This window comes from Miniopterus natalensis, chromosome 1, assembly GCF_054644295.1.
Source record: "Miniopterus natalensis isolate mMinNat1 chromosome 1, mMinNat1.hap1, whole genome shotgun sequence".
Taxonomy (NCBI): domain Eukaryota; kingdom Metazoa; phylum Chordata; class Mammalia; order Chiroptera; family Miniopteridae; genus Miniopterus; species Miniopterus natalensis.
This window is the reverse complement of record NC_142081.1, coordinates 49,747,767-49,766,428: the sequence shown is the minus strand read 5'-3', so window position 1 is coordinate 49,766,428 and position 18,662 is coordinate 49,747,767. Positions and strand designations below refer to the sequence as shown.

Here is an 18,662-nt window from a genome sequence, read left to right as displayed (position 1 = left end):
TTAAAAAGAAAAAGAAAACCACCTGCGATGAGAGAGTACCAGCATCTCGTCCATCTCAACACCGGGCCTGCCTGCTGCAATCTCGGGGGCTCGCGGGGAGCTCGCCTGTGTGCGGGGTGCTTTCCGTGAGCCTAGGCGCAGCCAAACCCGCCCAGACCGGGCATTACTCCGTTATCCGCGTCACCAGAAGGGCTGCCAGCGCCGCCTGCAGACGGGCGTATGATTGCGTCCTAGGTCCCCAGTCGGGGATAAAGGGAACCTGAGGCTGAGAAAGCGCCGGCCTCCGAGCTTTCCGCGGGCCTGCGGGTGCGCCCCGCACGGTTAGCTGTGCGCGGCGGCCGCGGCGCGTGTTCCGCGGGCGTGCTGAGCCCAGCCGAGCAGCCGCTCTGCGCCGCCGGGCGGCAGGGGGAGCCGCGGAGCTGCGCGCGGGGGGCGAGGGCGCGGGGTGGGGGGGCGAGCGCCGGGCCCGCGGCCGCGCCCGGCAACTTCGCGGCGCGCGCTCCGCCCGCGGCTCCTCGCCCGCGGTCGTCCAGGAGCCCGGCGCTCGCGGGCGCGCGGCAGGCCGCCCGCCCCGTCCCGCTTCCTTAGAGAAGGGCGGAGAAATGCGCCGCCCGAGGGCTTTGGCGCCGCGCGGAGGGAGGGGCGGGTTCGCGCCGGCGGCTAAGTTGTGAAATGGCTTTGGCGGCCGCCGGGCGGAGCGGCGTGGAGCCGACGCGAACGGGCTCCCCGGCGGACCCGAGGCGCGCCTGACTGCCCGGGGCCCCGCTCCCGCTCCAACTCTGCGCCGAACCGAGGAAGGAGACTAGACGCGACTCGCAAGTGCTGCTCCCGAAAGGAAGACGCAGACGCTCCAGCGGGAGGGGAGGGCGGCGCAGCGGCGTGTGCATTTTTTTTTTTTTTAAAGGAGCATCTCTCAGGTACGTTCCCGTTCCCCGGTAGGCACTGCCTTCTCTGCCTGTGATTTTTGTGTCTGCCTTTTCTTGTTGATTTTTTTTCCTTCTTTTGTTGGCACTCGGAACCACCACCTTGGGGTTCTCCTAACGTACTTGCTGCGTCTGTAAACGCTCAGCGGCCCCGTGTTGGTAAGGACGGTCTTAGGGAGCGCGGACTTCGCAGTCGCTGCTGTATTTCCAATGACGAGTGAGTAAACGATCGCTTAGTTTTTGCTCAACTTTCAGGGGAATATCTGTTTAGGGAAAAGCAGAGCTGGGGTGAAAGACTAGGATGTTTTTCTGATCTCTTCTGATTTGGGGAGGGGGGGGCATTAGAGCCAAAGAGAAAAAGAAAAGTTAAGGACTTTGAGGAAGGGGTTAAACGCCAAGATGTCATAGACTCGCAGGGTGCCTGTCACCCAGGTGTTTTTCCAGCTTCGCACCGAGCTTGGCGCAAATTGGGCTTTTCCAGAGGTTCTGCATGTTGACTTTCGGATGGGTCCTTTAAGATGAAGATCCTGCAGATTTGCTTTCAAGAAATGAATTGCCTAAAGCGCGTACTGGGTCCTGTTTTTCAATTGTTCTATATAGTGCCGAAGGAGGCGGTAAAAAAGATCCCTTTGCTCCAGCAGCTTGAGTGAGCCCTAACTTCTGCAATTACATCATCGATACACTTGTATAATAAAGAGAAAGACAGATACGGCAACAATAGTGTTGTTGCTGCCGTTAGGACCCAGGCTGAGATGACAAAGCTTAAAGTCAGTTTTCCTCATGAGGCTTTTAAAGAGAAAAAGGAAAGAGGTGGGTGGCTAACACATAAAAATGAATTTTTAGAAATACTCAGCATTTCTTTAAAAAGCCAAGAAGATAAGTTTGTCTCATTTCTGAGTTAATAATAAATGTAGTGCTTTTAAAATAACGCTGTCTTCTACACTTCAATACACTATTTTCATAAAGTGGGTAAAACTGGCAATGAATTAAACATATGTGTATTGAAATTAAATGAGCTTTACAGGAGGGGAGACACCAGAGAATGAGAAAGTTTGCTATGTTTTTGTACATATCAAAATATTTTATAGCTATTTTGAGTGTTTCACTAATACAAAGGGTTAGTGTCAGAGCTCTAGGACCCTGACTTTTAAGTGTTATTGGACTGACTTGTATTATGATTTGAAAGTCCACATGCAATAGAGGTGAATAGGCTTTAAATTATAATCTGTGCATGCTGTAAAGTAAATCACCACCTTGCTCTTTTAAAACTAAAGCTTTGCTTTTGCCAAATGGCAGCGATCTGGAGCACTGAGTTGGGCAATACAACAAATTCAGGAAGTCAGTTGTTTTAAAATTCGATACATTACTCTAATAACAACAATATCATAATGTTGTAAGTAACTGCAAGCAATTTCTGGGCTAGAAGAGTGATTTGAAAGATGGGCAAAGAATTGAGTTTACATTCATTAGTAGGGTGTGGAAAACATTGTACATTTTTCTTCTATGCTGACATCTTGTATGAGGAGGGCTTTAATATCTGTAGATGAAACACTACAGCAATGATACAACAGTAATTTTACTGAATCCATTAAATGATTATTATTTTTTAAACTAATGAAGAGACTGAGCCAAGATTCTTTTAAAGAATATCTGAAACTCTCATATGCAAAGTTGCCTTTTCAAACCACAGTGGAATTCCGTTGAGAAAGTAATTTCAGTAGAATTACGGACTTGGCTTTGAAGGTGAAGAAGCAGGTATAGGTTTATTTCCTAGCATTTGATTATTTGTTATTAGACTTCTAGCATAGAAATTTGGAATTTTCTCACCATGTGTCATCACCATGTGTTTGGACAAATCTACGCCCAGGTGAAATATGAAGTAAAACATGTTATATAGGCCTAAAGAATTCATTTTCTATATGTGCTTATTATAAACAAAGTAAACTTTGTTTTCTAGGCCATCTAACACCTTTCTATGGCTGCTAGTCTTTAAACATGAAGCAATAAAACACAGGGTGGGGCAAAAGTAGGTTTCAATTGTGAGTATGTGAGACAGTTTATTCTTGTATTATTATTTACTAATTGTATTATTTTCCATACGAACAACTGTAAACCCACTTTCCCCCACCCTGTTTGTGGTACACAGAACTACTTGCTTAAGAACCCACTGATCATTAAAAACAGATGACAACTGTGGTGATTCTTCTTTCAAAGACAAATTATATATTTTGTGTGTGTGTGTGTGTGTGTGTAAGGGCCAGCTTAGAAGGGAATGTTCTGCATGTCTTTGTTGATTTAGGGCAAGTCCCTGATTTCAAACGTCAGTACACCTTTGGCATGACAGTCTCTCTTTTCCAGTGCCCAGGCATTTTCATTTCTGTTGACCGGCCCAGCTGACGCAGTGCACATGCCCGCTGTGAGTCCTCTGAGACATGCCACCTGTACATTGTCTTCCCGTTTCAATGCTGGTAGCTTCTTACTCATTGCTTCTATCGCACAGTGTTTACTACAGAAAGACTTTCTCTAGAACACTTGAATGGGAGTCACCTTCTCACCTGAGAAAAAATATTTCTGCTTTCCGGCTGGGAATTTTAGAAATGTAAAATACATGCCAAATTGGTTTCTAAAATGCACCTTTAAAGAAAGAAAGCCACTTTCTAACTATATTATGGTCTATACCTAATGCTAGCTTATTTGAAAGCATACATTTAAATTAACATCACTCAAGCAATAATTGCGAATTTAAGGAATTAAATTTGCATCTTTTGTTGCTTGTTGTTAAAAATCATTTCTGGATCTAAACTTGTCTCTGCTTGAATGGTTAGGCTCCCATCCCCTTCCAGGTTAACAAAAAGCGGGGGGGGGGGGCATTAACAGCCCTTCAGTCTGTAGCTTTTGAGCATACAGAAAACTGAGCATCCAGTTCTGTAGTCTCTTTGGAGATAATGGATGCTCCACTTGTAGTCTTTTAAGGCATGTTTAGGAGGACAGATGCTATTGCAACCTCTAGATCAAAAGTTCTCCAGAGGAGAAGTAGAAATGAAGATACAAAATCATTTCCCTTGTGAAAATGATTGTGATCCAACGAACATAAATGTTTCCCATCTCTTGCATATCCTAGTTACATTGTACAATTTAGCCTCGGCATATAGAAATTATTATAACCTTGATATGGGAGATTTTCTTTTTCCTACATAGAATGTTAAAAAAATATTATGTGAAAATAAATGCTGGTTAGCAAGATAGAAACTCAACATTGTAAATTGTATGCAGAGTTTTTCAAGTATGAAAAAAAAAGTATACAGAGAAGATGGGCATCCCTCTCAAATATTTCCTTGTCTTTCTTTCACAACCTTACCTTCAGCCTGTGTCTACTCCCAACAGCCAGTCTCTAACGGCCCAATTCCTATGTTCAGGGTGAAACATACTTTGTTTCTGAGCATTCTGGATCTTGAGTACCTGGGTGCAATATGGTCGTTTTGTGTGTTATTTTTGTTTTGATAGACAAAAAGTGTTTTGCTTGAAAATATTTTTCTTCATGTATTTTATAGGTTGAAATGACATACTCTAGAAGTAGCTTTATCAGGCATATTAAACCTAAAAGAAAAGAAAGAAAAAGTAAAAAAGCAACTATCAGACAGGAAGACTATTTCTATTTTACAGGTTGGAGGAACTGATGACTTAGGCATGATCACTGAGGCAGGTTCCTGGAGATGGGACACTGCTGATCTGATTATGGAAAATCTAGAGAAAGAACGGATGTGGATTGAATCATGTCATTGTTAAATGTCACAAAGCTGAGAATATCTAAACAATTCCTTTGTTTATCAATGAGACCTATATAGAAAACACTGCCAATGAGATAAAAATAGAGAATTAATGCACATGCTCCAACAAGAGCCCAGTGCTTTTTGCTGCCTAGTAGAAAATACTGAATTAGTCAAACCCTGGCTCAGTCTCCAATGGACTGCGTCAACTTGGGCTGTCACTTTCTAAGCATTGGTTTTCTCACCTGTAAAAGAAGCCTGTTTGTTTGATGATCATGAAGACTCCTTCTAGTTCCTAGGCTCGGAAATTCTATAAAATCCACATGATGCAGTCTCTATAGGGTTGGCTCCATTTGAAATGCCACTACAGAATTACTCTACTCTCATCTGCTTCTTCTGAGGCTAGTGGTTTATAAGTATCATTTAGCTGCCTGAGAAGCTGAAGAAGCAATACTAATCTTTTTATAGCTTTTAAGAAATTTGTCAACTTGTTTTCCTTTGGACAACTAGGCAATGATAAGTATTGACTTAATACTATTTCATTTTAACTGCATATTTTGTATAAGGCCCTGTATTTGTGAGTCATAAAATATTTGCTGCACTTGGATAGATGTTGAAATGCTGCCATTTGTTATAAGAAACAAATAGTGTTGGGTACTTAGCCACTCACTGTATTAGAATCATGCCATAGGACAGTTTAAAAAAATTTTTTTTTAAATTGATTTTTAGAGAGCGAGGCAGGGAGAGGGAGAAGCATTGATGTGAGAGTGAAACATTGATCGATCCGGCTGCCTCCTGCACACCGCCTACCAGGGGTTGAGCCTGCAGCTCGAGGCATGTGCCCTGACCGGGAATCAAACCAGCAACCTTTTGGTGCACAGGACAGTGCACAAACAACTGAGCCTCACTGACCAGGGCCACAGAACATTTTTAACGAGAGCTTTTAAAAATAAAGTGTTATGCCCAGCCAGTGTGGCTCAGCGGTTGAGCTTCGACCTGGGACCCAGGAGATCCGGGTTTGATTCCTGGTTGGGGCACATGCCCGGGTTGTGGGCTACAGCTGATCAATGACTCTCATCATTGATGTTTCTATCTCTCCCTCTCCCTTTCCCTTCCTCTCTCTGAATCAATAAAGATATATTAATAAATAAATAAATAAATAAATAAATAAATAAATAAATAAAGTGTTATGTACATACTCTCCTTAGTAATTTGAATAGGTTTACTGTCTCTCTTCCCTACTGTCTTTCCTTCTGGATGAGCATACACATGAAAACATACTAGAAAGAAGGGGATTGCAGGGCAGCCTCATAGCTGAAGGATCAAACTTAAGTAGGGAAGCTTCTCAAACCTAAGAAAAATGTGTATTTCCTTCTTAATTTCAAAGAGGGCCGATTGGCAGGAGGCAAAATATATAGATCAATTTCATATATGTAAAAATTAAAATTTAATTTTAGTTGCTTCTTAGAAAGTAATCCATAGGATTAGAAAACTATGCTAAGTACCAAATAAAATGTCACAATATTACTGGACAGTAGTGAAGAACAGCTTTTTGAGAAAATAGTAAATGATAAGACATCTAGATCTTAATAAGTAAACACAACAAATTACAATAAATACATACCTCAGTTGCTGTCCATTCAGCCTTGAGCGGGAGCATTCTCTTGATTCTCACTGAGGGGATTTACGTTCCATGTCTCACCGAAGTCAAGAGATCCAACCCCTCTAATTGTCCCCCAAACAGCTCCTTTTTCTAATTTCCATAGTCTCTCAGTCTCAGATCTTAAGTCATCCTTACTGCCTGATTCTTCCTTATGGCCCCTACTCAATTACTCACCAAACCTTGTTTCCTCTTTTATACATCTTTTCCAGCCATGCCTTCTTTCCCACTCCTACTGGCACCACCTTAGTTCATGTTCTTACCACTTCATGACTAGCATTCTGCGCTGGTCTTCCAATTGTTACCTGTTACGAGCTTCTCTGCTGAGCATCGCTTCTGCACACGACTGTAAGACCCGTTGTCCTAAAAATGCTTTGATCATGGCACTCCCTGCTCAAAAACTTTTAAGGATACCACATTGTATATGAAATAAATCCAAAACTACTTTGTGTGGCAAAAAAACACCTTTAACAACCAGATCCCAGACTGCCCTTCTAGCTTTCTCTTATTCTAGTTCCTTATCCAATCTCCACCCCAATTAAACAGATTCCTTATAGTTTCCAGATAATGAAATTTTATACAATTCTATAATACTAAGTAATCTGCAGAATTCATTTCCTAGTACATTATATACTTGTGAGATTTCTCCTTTGGTCTTGACCTATAGTTTAAACCTTTACTGTTGTAAGTAACTTAAAAAAAATTCCTAGCAAGACTATAAACCCATTAAGTACATTCTCTGTGTAAACTTTGGCAGGTTACTTAAAATTTCTTTATCTTAACTTCTCAACTAGAAAATAATGGCTCCATAAAGAACATTGTTTCACAGAGTTTTCGTGAGCATTCAATTAAATAATGTAGATTAAGTTCCAAAAGGATGCAGGCTATTCCTAATTGTAAATATCTTAGTATTCCTCACTATCTTGTGGATATAGAAGGTGGGTGCTCAATAAATTTGTTTACCTAGATATTTAATTTTAATTCTATAATATCAATTATTAGAGGAAAAGACTAGTAAAGAAGGAGGGAGACTGGTATACAAAGTAGGAAGTAACAAAAAGAAAAAAATAAGAGGGAAAAACCTCTACTGAAAGGCAGAAGTGTAGTCGCAAGAGGGCGGAAGACGGACAGTGCAGGGGCTGCCCGCTGACGTTTCCTGGGCCAGAACCATGTCCCACAGGTCCGTGCCAGTTCGCCGGGGGTCTGCCTTCCTGTCCTTGATCAGGGCTTTTGTGACTAAGCGCTGCCTTTTCAGTCAGGTGTTTCTAGGAACAATACTTTCTTTACTAGCTCTGTGTGCGTATTCCCCCCCACTTGCTTTTTCCTGAATCTTCCCCTTTTAACTTCAGCCGGCAGTCTGGAATGTGGTTTCCCTTCCTCTGTTTAGTCCTGAAGCGTATCCAACTTGCGTCCACATGACTGGTATTTATATAACATCCTGGCTCCTGCTTTATAGCATCTAGCACCCAAAAAAATCAGCAGCAGCCACAATCATGGAAAGAAGTCGGGGGAATTCCCAGTGGTCTTTTGGAGTTTTCTGGAAGGAATTCTCAGAGTATCTGCTTATTCTGAGATAGGAGGCAGTGTGGCCGATTAGAGAGGTGCTTTCACTGCGATGTTTCCTACTGGAGGAAAATTTCCTCAAAAAGGGGTGAATGAGTCTGAGCAAAATCTTCCTTAAGTTCCTTGGTTAAGCTCGAAGTCTCTAAATTCCTAAAGAATGATGTTAAGATAAGGGAATATCAATTACTTGGGGCAATAGATGGTCAACTCTGGAATCTGTTGAGAGGAAACTTGAGCTTGGCCTTTAAGTTTTTCTTGTGAGTTTCTAGATTTTATATTTCCTTCCTCTTAAGACACTTGACATTATAGGGCATCATTAATTTCTCTCACAGTTGGTTCCAGTTGTCTTCCCTTTAGGCCCTACCCACAAGATATTATTTGCTGTTTGTGTTTGGAATATAAAGCTCCCTTCTATGAGAAGAGAGATGTTTCTTAGAATGCAGAAAATTTAAAAAGTCCACAAGATGTAACACAAGTTTCAAATGTCAAATTTAATTAGAATTGTGAAAAATTATAGAAGTACCAAGGAAGTACGTATCAAAGTACTGATAGTTTCTGGATATCTGTTTTTCAATTATTTCTCAGTTAATTCACATTTTATTGTGAGCCCAATCTCTTAGTTCTATTATCTAAAACTCCTAGAGGACAGGTGATTTACCCTACTGCCTAATACCAGATGAAAATATACCAAAAAGTAAAGCCTGTTGTTATTTTGATGCAAAAAAATTGTTACTATATGTCTGTGCGTATTGAGTGATAAAACCAAGCAATGTGAAATCTAATGGAGAGATACCATGAACTCTTATTTATCAGGAATTTAAAAATTATTAAACAATTAACAAATTTGTGGCAGTAACATTAGAACAAGGATAAACATAGTAGATATTTATAGGTGATGATACTATTTGCAGATTGTTACAATATCATTTTATATCTGCAATATTGTACAATAACAATATATTCATTATGTTGGCATGGCAGATTCTCAAGGTTTCCTTTTAGTTCTTTCTACATTACATAGTATTAAATTATGTTTAGTATAATTGGTCATTATTTAATACTTTCTAATTATCTGAAATTGATAAGTAGATATTTTGGAGAAATAGACATTTTTTTGTTTAGTTAAATGACAATGTTAGTGATGAGGGATGGCTGTCTGGGATTAGAATTCTATTGACTTGGTGTGGGAGGTATAGAAATGACCTTTTGAAAGTCAGTTAACTCCTGTATGGATTGTTTGTTAGCACTGAGTGAAATATTCTGACCCAAGATCACAGCCCTGGATCCCAGCGCATCATTTTGCAAAAGGAAAACAATTGGTCATAAAGAGAAATAGAAAAGCACTTACCATTTTGCAAAATCCATCTCTTTTTCCAGAGGAGAAATTCAAAGCCAACATCTAATGAAGGGAAACTAGAGCATCAAGTCTATGCATGAAAGAGAGTACATTTTTTATATCTCTGAGTGCTAGCACGTTTATCTTGATTACATTTTGCTTAGATTACTGCTGACATTAGTCTGAGGGACCTGAGGACTCAGCAGTTGGCTGTGGAAGAAGGTGGGGCAGGAGTGTCACAGACAACAGAGGAAAGCCAAGCTTGGGCTTGAAACATGTCCACAAAAGTCCCATTTCAGAAATCCCAGCACACCAAGGTGACTGTTTACATTTTCTGTTCTGCTGTGCACCTTGGGCTGCCCGAGAGATGGCTCTTGTACCTTTCTGATTGAGAGGTGTACATCCTGCCTCTTGAGAGGCTGCCTTTGTCCTAATTAGACGAGCTGTAAAACACTTGGAGTCCAGGGGATTCCTTCTGGGTTAATTACAGGTCTGTGCGCGGCTTTGCAGGAGAAGTAAAGCAAGTTCAGTTTCCAGACAAGATGTGTCTGTGTGGTTTAATGTGTGATTACCTGTGCAGAGGCCAAAAGGCTGGGCTTTTCTGATGCCTCCCTCTTTCACCATCTAGTCTGGTCCGAATGTCCAGTGCCTGTCCCTGCCTTCTCTTCTGTTCTTAACCAGACTGTGAGCTCCTTGAGGGCAAGGTTTGTGCCATTGCTCTCTGTACTACTTTATTAGGTGCAGAGTAAAAAAAAAAAATCCAGAGAATTAAAATGCTTCTGATGGTATACGTACAACAGTTTCCTGTGTTTGACATTGGTAATAACGAAAGATAGCTCTTAAGAGTTTTTCTTGATATTTTAAAGGAAAAGGGATGACAAAGATTACGATGACTGGCCAGGGACAACATACCAGGCAGAGGAAATGCTTGTGGGGAAAGGAAATAACAACGTGTTGTGAGTGGAGAGCAACAAGCTGTTTTTGATGATGTTTAAAGTGACTTTGGCTGCTTGGTGAGGCTCTGTGGAAGGAATGTGAAAACAAATAAAAACAGGACCTGCCATCAAAAGCTTTTACATCTATTCAGGGAGGAAAACATGAATGCAAATTATTACACAAATAATGAATTAAGGGGGTGTGGGGTTGCCGAAGCAGTGAATGTGGGCTAAATATGAACTGCTCATGGAAAGAAGGAATTATAAGTTCATAATGCTACAATGATAGTCTGGTGACAAGGCAATAAAAGTTTATTCTATTCAAGCAAATAGGTAAAGAGATGTCTTGGGTTAGAGCAGAGACTATATGGTGAGGATTAGGGTTGTTGGTAGGTCTGAAATTCATGGAGTAGGCCTCAAAGAGTCACTTTTTGGTGGAAATGGTTGGAAAGAAAAAATACCACCATTTGTTGAAATTGCTTGTTTAAAAAATGCTCCCTGTTCATTCTGATCTTACAGATGGTAGAGAATATTGCTTTTTTTTTGCTTTTTTTGACTATTGCTGTTTTGCTCAATAAATATTTGTTTGAGCAAATAAGTAAAGTGCTGATATCTCCATACTATAATTATTTTTTAAAACTTTTGAATTCAAGTCTAAATTTCTAACTAGTTTGATTCTTATTAAATATATCTTTCACTTCTTTTCTTCATTAGTCTGTTCTGTGTAGAACACCATGAAGATATAGAGATTACAAAGAATTGTCTTTCTAGGGAGTGCTCTTAGCCTTATTAGGGAGAGAAGCTAGGCAGATGCCACGCTTGGTGTGAGTAAAACAGAGTAAACTGGGCTGTTTCCGTAATGTCAACATCTTGTTTAATATTTTGGAATTTGTTAAATAAATAGCTCCCCTTCAAATTGTGATGACATAATTGTGACTATGGCTCAATTTGCATTTATCAATGAAGGCAGGGTTATGCAACCTCAATTACAATTTTGGAAAACTGTCAACAAATTCTGATTAATCAGTACTGCTTAATTGTTGAGAAAACTGTGCATTTTTCTAGGTTTCTTCCTAAAATAATAGGAATTCATGGATAAAAATAGAAAAAAACAATTAGTCTAAACAGTTTCTAAAGACAGCAAGGCAGGACAATGCCTTAAATTAAAACTAAAATTTCTCAGGCTTTGCCTATTTTGCCATTAAAGCTATAGATTTCTTCTTTGGCAAGCACAGTGTTTTATTTATTATGCCACGTAAATGTGTATCGTTTTTTTTACTGTTGAATATAAACATAGCCAAACACAAACCAGAGGGGAGATTATTTCTGATTACATATTCAAGTGCTTCTTAATACAATGTGGGTTTCCAAAATATCTGCAAGCTAATATTAATGTTAAATTTTCTAGGGAGCTGCCTTTTTGTTTTCTGGAAAAGGGTGCTAAATACCTTTGTAAAGCACTTATCAGTACGTTGATTTACCTGTTTTGTAAGTATGAACTTCCTTATACTGATGCATAACTACACTTTTTTGAGGGGGATCTACAGACAGCATGATCTCTCCTTCAGTTTAACAAGGAGCTGTCCTTGGTGCTGATAAGTAACAGCGCTCGCCCTGCATCTGTTTTGGTGGCGATCTCTGGCACTGTCACAATATAGAAATCAGAATAAAAATTGGAATGAATAGTCTGACAAGACTATATTCATGTTTATTTCAGTAGTCCTGCTATTATGCCTAAACATGGTAATGAGGTAGGGTTTACTTAATTTGGGAAGAACTCATAAAGGAAGAACAGGCTAGCTTGTCCAAAAGATAAACAAGCCAAGGCAACTATGAGTATCTCTGTCTTCTCACCTTAACCCAATTTCCCTTTCTATTTTTTTTATTGCTCTCCTTGTTAAAACATACCAGTGTTGTGCCTCTTTCCCTTATTTATTTGAAACACTTTATTCCAGACATTCAGATAATTATTCCGTGTATACATGGGCCACCTATAAAAGAGAGATCACGAATAAAGAATAAATAATTATAGAGAACCCAACAAAAAATTAGGAAGACTAGATGCAGAGCAGAGTATAGTGAACTGCTGTCTTGCCCCCTGCTGGTCAAGAAATTGGTGACACAATTCTAGCTTCAATGGGTCTGTTCAGATTTGTATATAAAGGACATGTTGAAGTTACACCTGTGCTGTAGGGTAAATTTTTAAAATTTCTTTATTAAACATTTTTTTCAATAGTAATAGATGTACATATACTTCCTACTTTACAACACCTTCCAAAAATTATCAACTTTTCCTTTTATTATGTAGGTAGATTTAAGTTTTAATATTAGTAAAGTTCGAACCTACAGATAATGAAAAAATAAACTAGGTGTAGTTTTTGTTTATTTGGTAAGATTTCAGTGTCACAAAGTTCTCATGTTTGGAAAATAAAAACAAAAATAACCCTTACCTCCTTGCCCGCCCCCCCTCCCCCCCCCCCCCAGAATTCTGATGCTTCAATCCTTACTCTAAATTTCTTTTAAATATTCCAGAAAAGTAAATAGTTTGGCTGCTTCTGTTATTAACATCTCTAGTCATCAGATTCTCTCCTGAAAGTTGTGGTAGGTCAGGTGGAACCTGAACAATTGGATACTCGAGGCAGAGAAAAGAATCATTAAGTGAGACAGAAAAGGTGACTAAAGGGAAAGCCAGGTTGTTGGGAACAATATTTATTTATTTTACAAACTTTGTATTTTCAGCGCTAGGCATTTCTGTGCTTCCCAGCTTCCAGGCTCAGACTGAGAGCTCCATTATATGGCTAGAAAAATGTTTGATTATTCTAAATTCCACATTTGAACACAGCTGGCAGATGGAGAATCTGCCTTGGAGATGCAACTTCTAATAAAGATTCATCAAGAATGGTTTCTCAAGTTCTGTACAATAGAGGGTCTTTTCAGCAGAATATTTACTACATTTGTATTTGCTATATTCCGTAGTATATTTAAATGGATAATCAGGCAGCTTAAATTCAAATTCTGTTCTCTCTGATGTAAGTATGTATTTTTTTTTCAATTTTTGCAGGCTATCTGTATAATGTAGTGATATAGGTGAAGGCTTTGGAGTTTGATATCCTGCATTCAGATATAGATATTACCACTTCCTAGAACTGTGGTGCTAGGCAAGGTACTTAATTGTGCCAGGCACAGTTTTTTCCTCTCTATAATAGGAATATTAGAGTATAAATTTTAGAGGATTGTTGCCATGATTAAATAAGATATTTAAAAAAATACTCAACGTAGTGTCTGGAACAGAGCAAGCAAATACTAAATGGTGGCTATAATTAAGTAGCTGTCTCTGCTACTTGTGATACACTATGAAAATAAAGGTAATATATTTTGTAATTCTGGAAGTATGTAATCTGAAAATCAAAACTAGAGCATATTCAGATAGTGTGATATTTGTGGTGATCCAGAAACCAAGACTGCCTTCTGATGAGGGCCATTCCCAGAGGTTCACTCAGGGGATTGAGTACCTTGGTCCTGAAGGTATCATACCCTGGCATCCATTTGTCTGCCCAGTGTACCACTCAAACCCACTTTTTTTATATGTCAAGTTAACTCCATCTGGAATAGCTGGTTGGTCTCTTTTCTAGGGGAAGCTGACATGAAGAAGGTTATTGGCATGAAGTAATCCCCTTGTAATTATAGCTGCTCTCCAGACCACCACACATATCCCTGCTAGACCTCCCATTTCAGATGTTCCTTAGCCATGGCTGGGGTGACCTGGATTATCATTCCTAAGGGGTCTGAGCCCTTAGTCATTTTGCTATTTTTATCCATTTACCATCAAATTAGGAAAAGGATTATGAAGAATTTTCTCAGTGGCTTATTTGGGTGCCAAACATATTGCTCCCCGTCCCTATAGTGTAATTTCATTCCTACGTTCTCCTGATAATCAGAGTCGGTTTCTCCTGCCATAAGTCTAAAGTGACCAGATGACAATTATATCTTAAGATTTTATGGTATGGGAACCAGAGGTTAAGAACTCACTGGTGAACATCCACTACTGTGAAATAGTCCCCTTGGTCTAAGATGAAATTATGTTAGTGGGGAAGGCAAATTTATATCTGGAATTGTGTTGGTCCATTTAAAATGAAGCACTGTCCTTTCCAGAGTAACAGTTCAATGTAATCAATTGCTACCAAGTGGCTCATTGGTCTTCTTGAAAGATGTACCAAGTGCTCAGCATTGGTCTCTGTGGCTGGCAGGTTGGACATTCAGCAGCAGTAGTACCTAGATCAGCCATGGTGAATGAGCCCATGCTGGTGAGTCCATGCATTATCTCCATCTCAACCATAATTGGTCAGATAATTCTGTTTACTTGGTTATTTAATGCTACTTCCATGTGGATACTTTCTGGTGAGCCTCAATATGCAAACACAAAAAATTTCACACTTTGAATCCTTTCCCTTAAAGCCACCCACTTGCCTGTTCTCTGACTCTCTTTGACCCCTATCTTCCAATTTTTCCTTTTACAAGCCCCTGAGAAATTAAACAAGCAATTCACCACTGTTCATGAGTCCACATGTATTCTTACTGTAGGCCATTTCTCTTCCCACACAAAGTGGGTGCCCAAGTAACCTGTCTCAAGTTCTGTCCATTGGGAAGATTTTCCTTCACTGCTGTGTTTTAGTCCATGTTGAGTAGAACTGTGTAGCATAGTCCATTTTCATGGACTCACATACTGAGACACTCACATACTGAGATAACTTGTTCATGTACTAAATCACTAAGTTCAGATTTTTTTCCTTCTTCCCTTAGCTGTCTATAAGGGAGATCTTCCTATGAGGATAGATATATATCTCACATACTCAGTTGACTCGAAAAACACAGGGGTTAGGAACCCTGACCCCTCATGCAGTCAAAAATCTGTGTATAAGCTTCGACTTCCCCCAAACCTAGTTGTTCTTTGCTATCTGCAGGTGATAGGTTCCAGGACCTCCCAGATACCAAAGTCTGCAGATACTCAAGCCCCCTATATAAAATGGCATAACACAATGCATGCACTCAGTCTTCCACATTGATAACCTCCCAACCATGGACCAAAAACGGTACAGTATTTATTGAAAAATATCCTCATGTAAGTGAACCCATGCAGTTCAAACCTGAGTTGTCCAAAGGTATCATCTCTCTCTCTCTCCTCTCTCTCACACACACACACGCTGAGGGTGAGACACGACTACATTACTGCAATAGTAATGGGTGACAAAGGCCTAGGCTACATACTCATTCAGCTTACTTGTGCCCTGTGACCCTGTTCATGCCTAATTGTCCCAGATATATCATTTCCATTTCACAGTGGATTGCTATTGGGTTTACCTAATGTCACTATTTGATGAGTTGGACAGAACTCAGCTCATGATAGGTAGTTCTGACAGCATGGGGAGTGGCTGCCACATGCTCAAGTTTTCTGTATATATTTGAACCCAATTGCAGACTGAGAAATTTCTTTTTTTTTAATAGATACCAGGTCTCCACTTCAGATGTCATAAACTTTCTCCAGAATACAGGAATCAACATTTGATTCTCCTATTGCAGCTCACCATAAATTCCACGAGGTGACTTTCTCACCACAGATATCTCTGTCCACAGGATGTGAGCTATGTCAGCCTTTTGTACCACCAGCATAGGGGTCAGAACAGCATTCTCATGTATGGATTACAAGACTTCCAAAACCTGAAGAGGCAACCACACTTTGGATGTGAGAGGCAATAATTTAGTTTTTACTTCAGAGGGAAAATCAAGTTCCTCTAAAGTACTTAACCCCAAAACTCTGATAGGGGCCTCTGAATCATCACAGAGTTAATCTTTTCCTAGACCTCATGTGTCTTATCAAGACCTTCCTGTTCACCTTCTTGCCAAAAGCTCACTGGATTCAGTTAACAGGATATCATCAATGTGGTGGGCCAATGTGATGCTCTTCAGAACACTCAGATGGTGTGGCTCCCAGTACATGGTGGGAGAATTAGCACAGTCTGTGGCAAGACTGTATATTCTTGTCTGCCCCATCTGAATGTGAACTGATTCTGAACCATCTTCCTGATAAGGACAGGAAAAAATAAATCTGCCAGTTTAGTGGCCATATGCCATATATCTGACTCTATGTTAATCTGCTCTGGCAAAGATACCGCATCTGTGCACCAGCTGCAACTGGGGTGACTACTTTGTTGAGTTTGTGGTAGTCTACTGTCATCCACTAGGATCTCTTTGGCTCTTGTAGGGGCAAATCTGGTGAACTAAGTGAGATGAATTTAATATGGACTGCCATTTCTGCATCATTTAAATTTTTAAGTGTAGTGCTAATCTCTGCATTTCCCAAGATGTGGGAATGTTTTTTATTTACTTTCTTGGCCTTACCCACTATAATAGCTCTTATCAGGCTAAGGAATAAGTGTGGAGGTTTTACCAGCTGCCACGTACACTCATTTCTATTATTCATGTGAAGACTGAAACAAAATTATCACTGGGTGAATTCATGGTCCCAAGTAGGTCCCTTAAGTGAAGGTCTATGGGAATCATCACCATATTTACTTGGAAAAATGTAGTGGAGTCTAAAACTCATAGAGACCTGGTCTTTCCTTCAGTACTGGCTCTGGATTTGAGTATTGGCTCAGGTCCAGAAACTGGGCAAGGGATTTATCCTCTTACTGGGGAGGTTATCCTCAGTCTCCTCGTTATGTATCCATGGTTTCTTTTGCTTGGATAAATTAAATGTTATCTGTTGAGCAGATTGCATCTACTTAACCTCTAGGAACTGCTTTCTATTAACCATCTCCTTAGCTCTCTCTAAGTTGCTTCATAGCTGCCATTTCAACATTACACCTTATCATGGTGATTGCACCCACCTTGTTTCTGATAGTTAGCTACTACTACGTAGCCTCAGTTGTTTTGGTATCCTATTGCCATTGTTATTAGAGCCTAGTTCTGTAAGATCCCTGGCCTATAGAGGATAGCCACCACTGAGATCCTCAATGGCGTCACTGAGAAACTTACCATTGCTTGTCATATTGGTAAATGGAGTGTCCTCCCATGGAACATTTTTGCCAGGTAAGTTTTATGGTTTTATGTAATATGTCCACTCTAGCACATTGACTTCTTTGAGAGTTATGATAACTTTCTCTATTATTTGCCATAGTATTTCTACTTAGTGCAGGCGTCATGTTTTCCAAGCTTCTAAGAACCAGCATAGCTTGTGTGTTAACACTGTCTCCCACAGTCCTTGTCAGGTGTTAAATTCAATATCATAGGTGAGTGCTTCTGTAGCAATAAATTCTTCCCTAATTAAGTTTATATACCTCCCCATTGATCTAGCATCCACAGAATCCAGTCCATAAGTACTCTCTCAGTTCCTGTTGGTGCATATATGTTGATGGGGTCCTTTAGTTTCTTCAACATACAGCCTCTTTCCTCCCTTAACAGACCATACATTTACTCAGCTGGATTATGTTGTGACTTTGCCCTGGTTACCGTCCTGGAGGTCCATGGGGATGTTTGTGGTAGATCTTGATGGAGGATGCACAGATTTTCTTGCAAGTCAGATACTTCAGTTTTGTCTTCAGTTGAGGGTGGAGCACGAGCCACTAACAGGGAGAAGCAGGTTACTTTTGCTGTCTAGAAGATTCAAGGAATCTGAGGAGTTCTAAGTGAATTAACCCACATGTCCTCATCGCATGATTCATAGTCCCATTTTCTCCCTATTAAGACCTGACCTTGGCATAACCAACCCACCTAAATTGAAGAATCTTTTCTGGAGCTCTGCCACTCATATAATTAGCTCTTGGGTCTGGTGCTCAGCTTTTTCTGCATTTGCTGCAACATGTGAGAATTTATTTATCTGATGACATGGATCTCCATTGTCTTTACACTTAGCCATAAATTGGTGATTGATCGCTCTTAGCCTCTCATTGTTTTTGTTCACTCAATCAAGAGACCCCAGCAACAGCTATTCTATTCCTAAGTGCTACTCGCTTCCTCTCCTCAACCTAGCAAATAACATGAGACATTTTAGGCATGAATTCATTCCCTCCCACTGTTGTCCTACCCCAGTCCACCACTAGTGAATATTTTAACAGCTGGACTGCTGCAGTACACCACAGGCTATCAGTATCCCACGTAGCAGCAGTGATTAGGTTCTCATTGCTAGCCCAACAAAGAGGGTCCAGATAAAATATCTCAATTTAGAGTCATTCCTCAGTGCTCCCTTGATACCAACTTCCTTAAGTGATTTTCCCTGGGAATCAGACTGTGAAACAGAGATATATGCATAGAACTTGTCTTGGATTGCGTAGAAGGGGAAGCTGAAAGGCAATGCATTTGCAACAGAAACCTCAGCCACTCTCATAGGAAACTCTGATGCTTGGATGGCCCTGTATTAAATCAACAGTGTTAGGAATTTAAACACCTATCAATTAGTCATTGAATTTGGATTGCCCCAGAGGA

At 40.2% G+C, this 18,662-nt stretch overlaps 1 protein-coding gene across 1 annotated transcript in view; it reads left to right on the top strand.

Annotated features, from left to right (window-relative positions):
* Window positions 1-960: 960 nt before the first annotated feature.
* UNC13C (unc-13 homolog C) overlaps window positions 961-18,662 on the top strand; it is a 460,865-nt gene continuing 443,163 nt past the window's right edge. The window contains exon 1 of the mRNA XM_087821385.1: window positions 961-1,140. The gene's annotated coding sequence lies outside the window, so the exon portion shown is untranslated. The remainder of the gene's footprint in view (window positions 1,141-18,662) is intronic.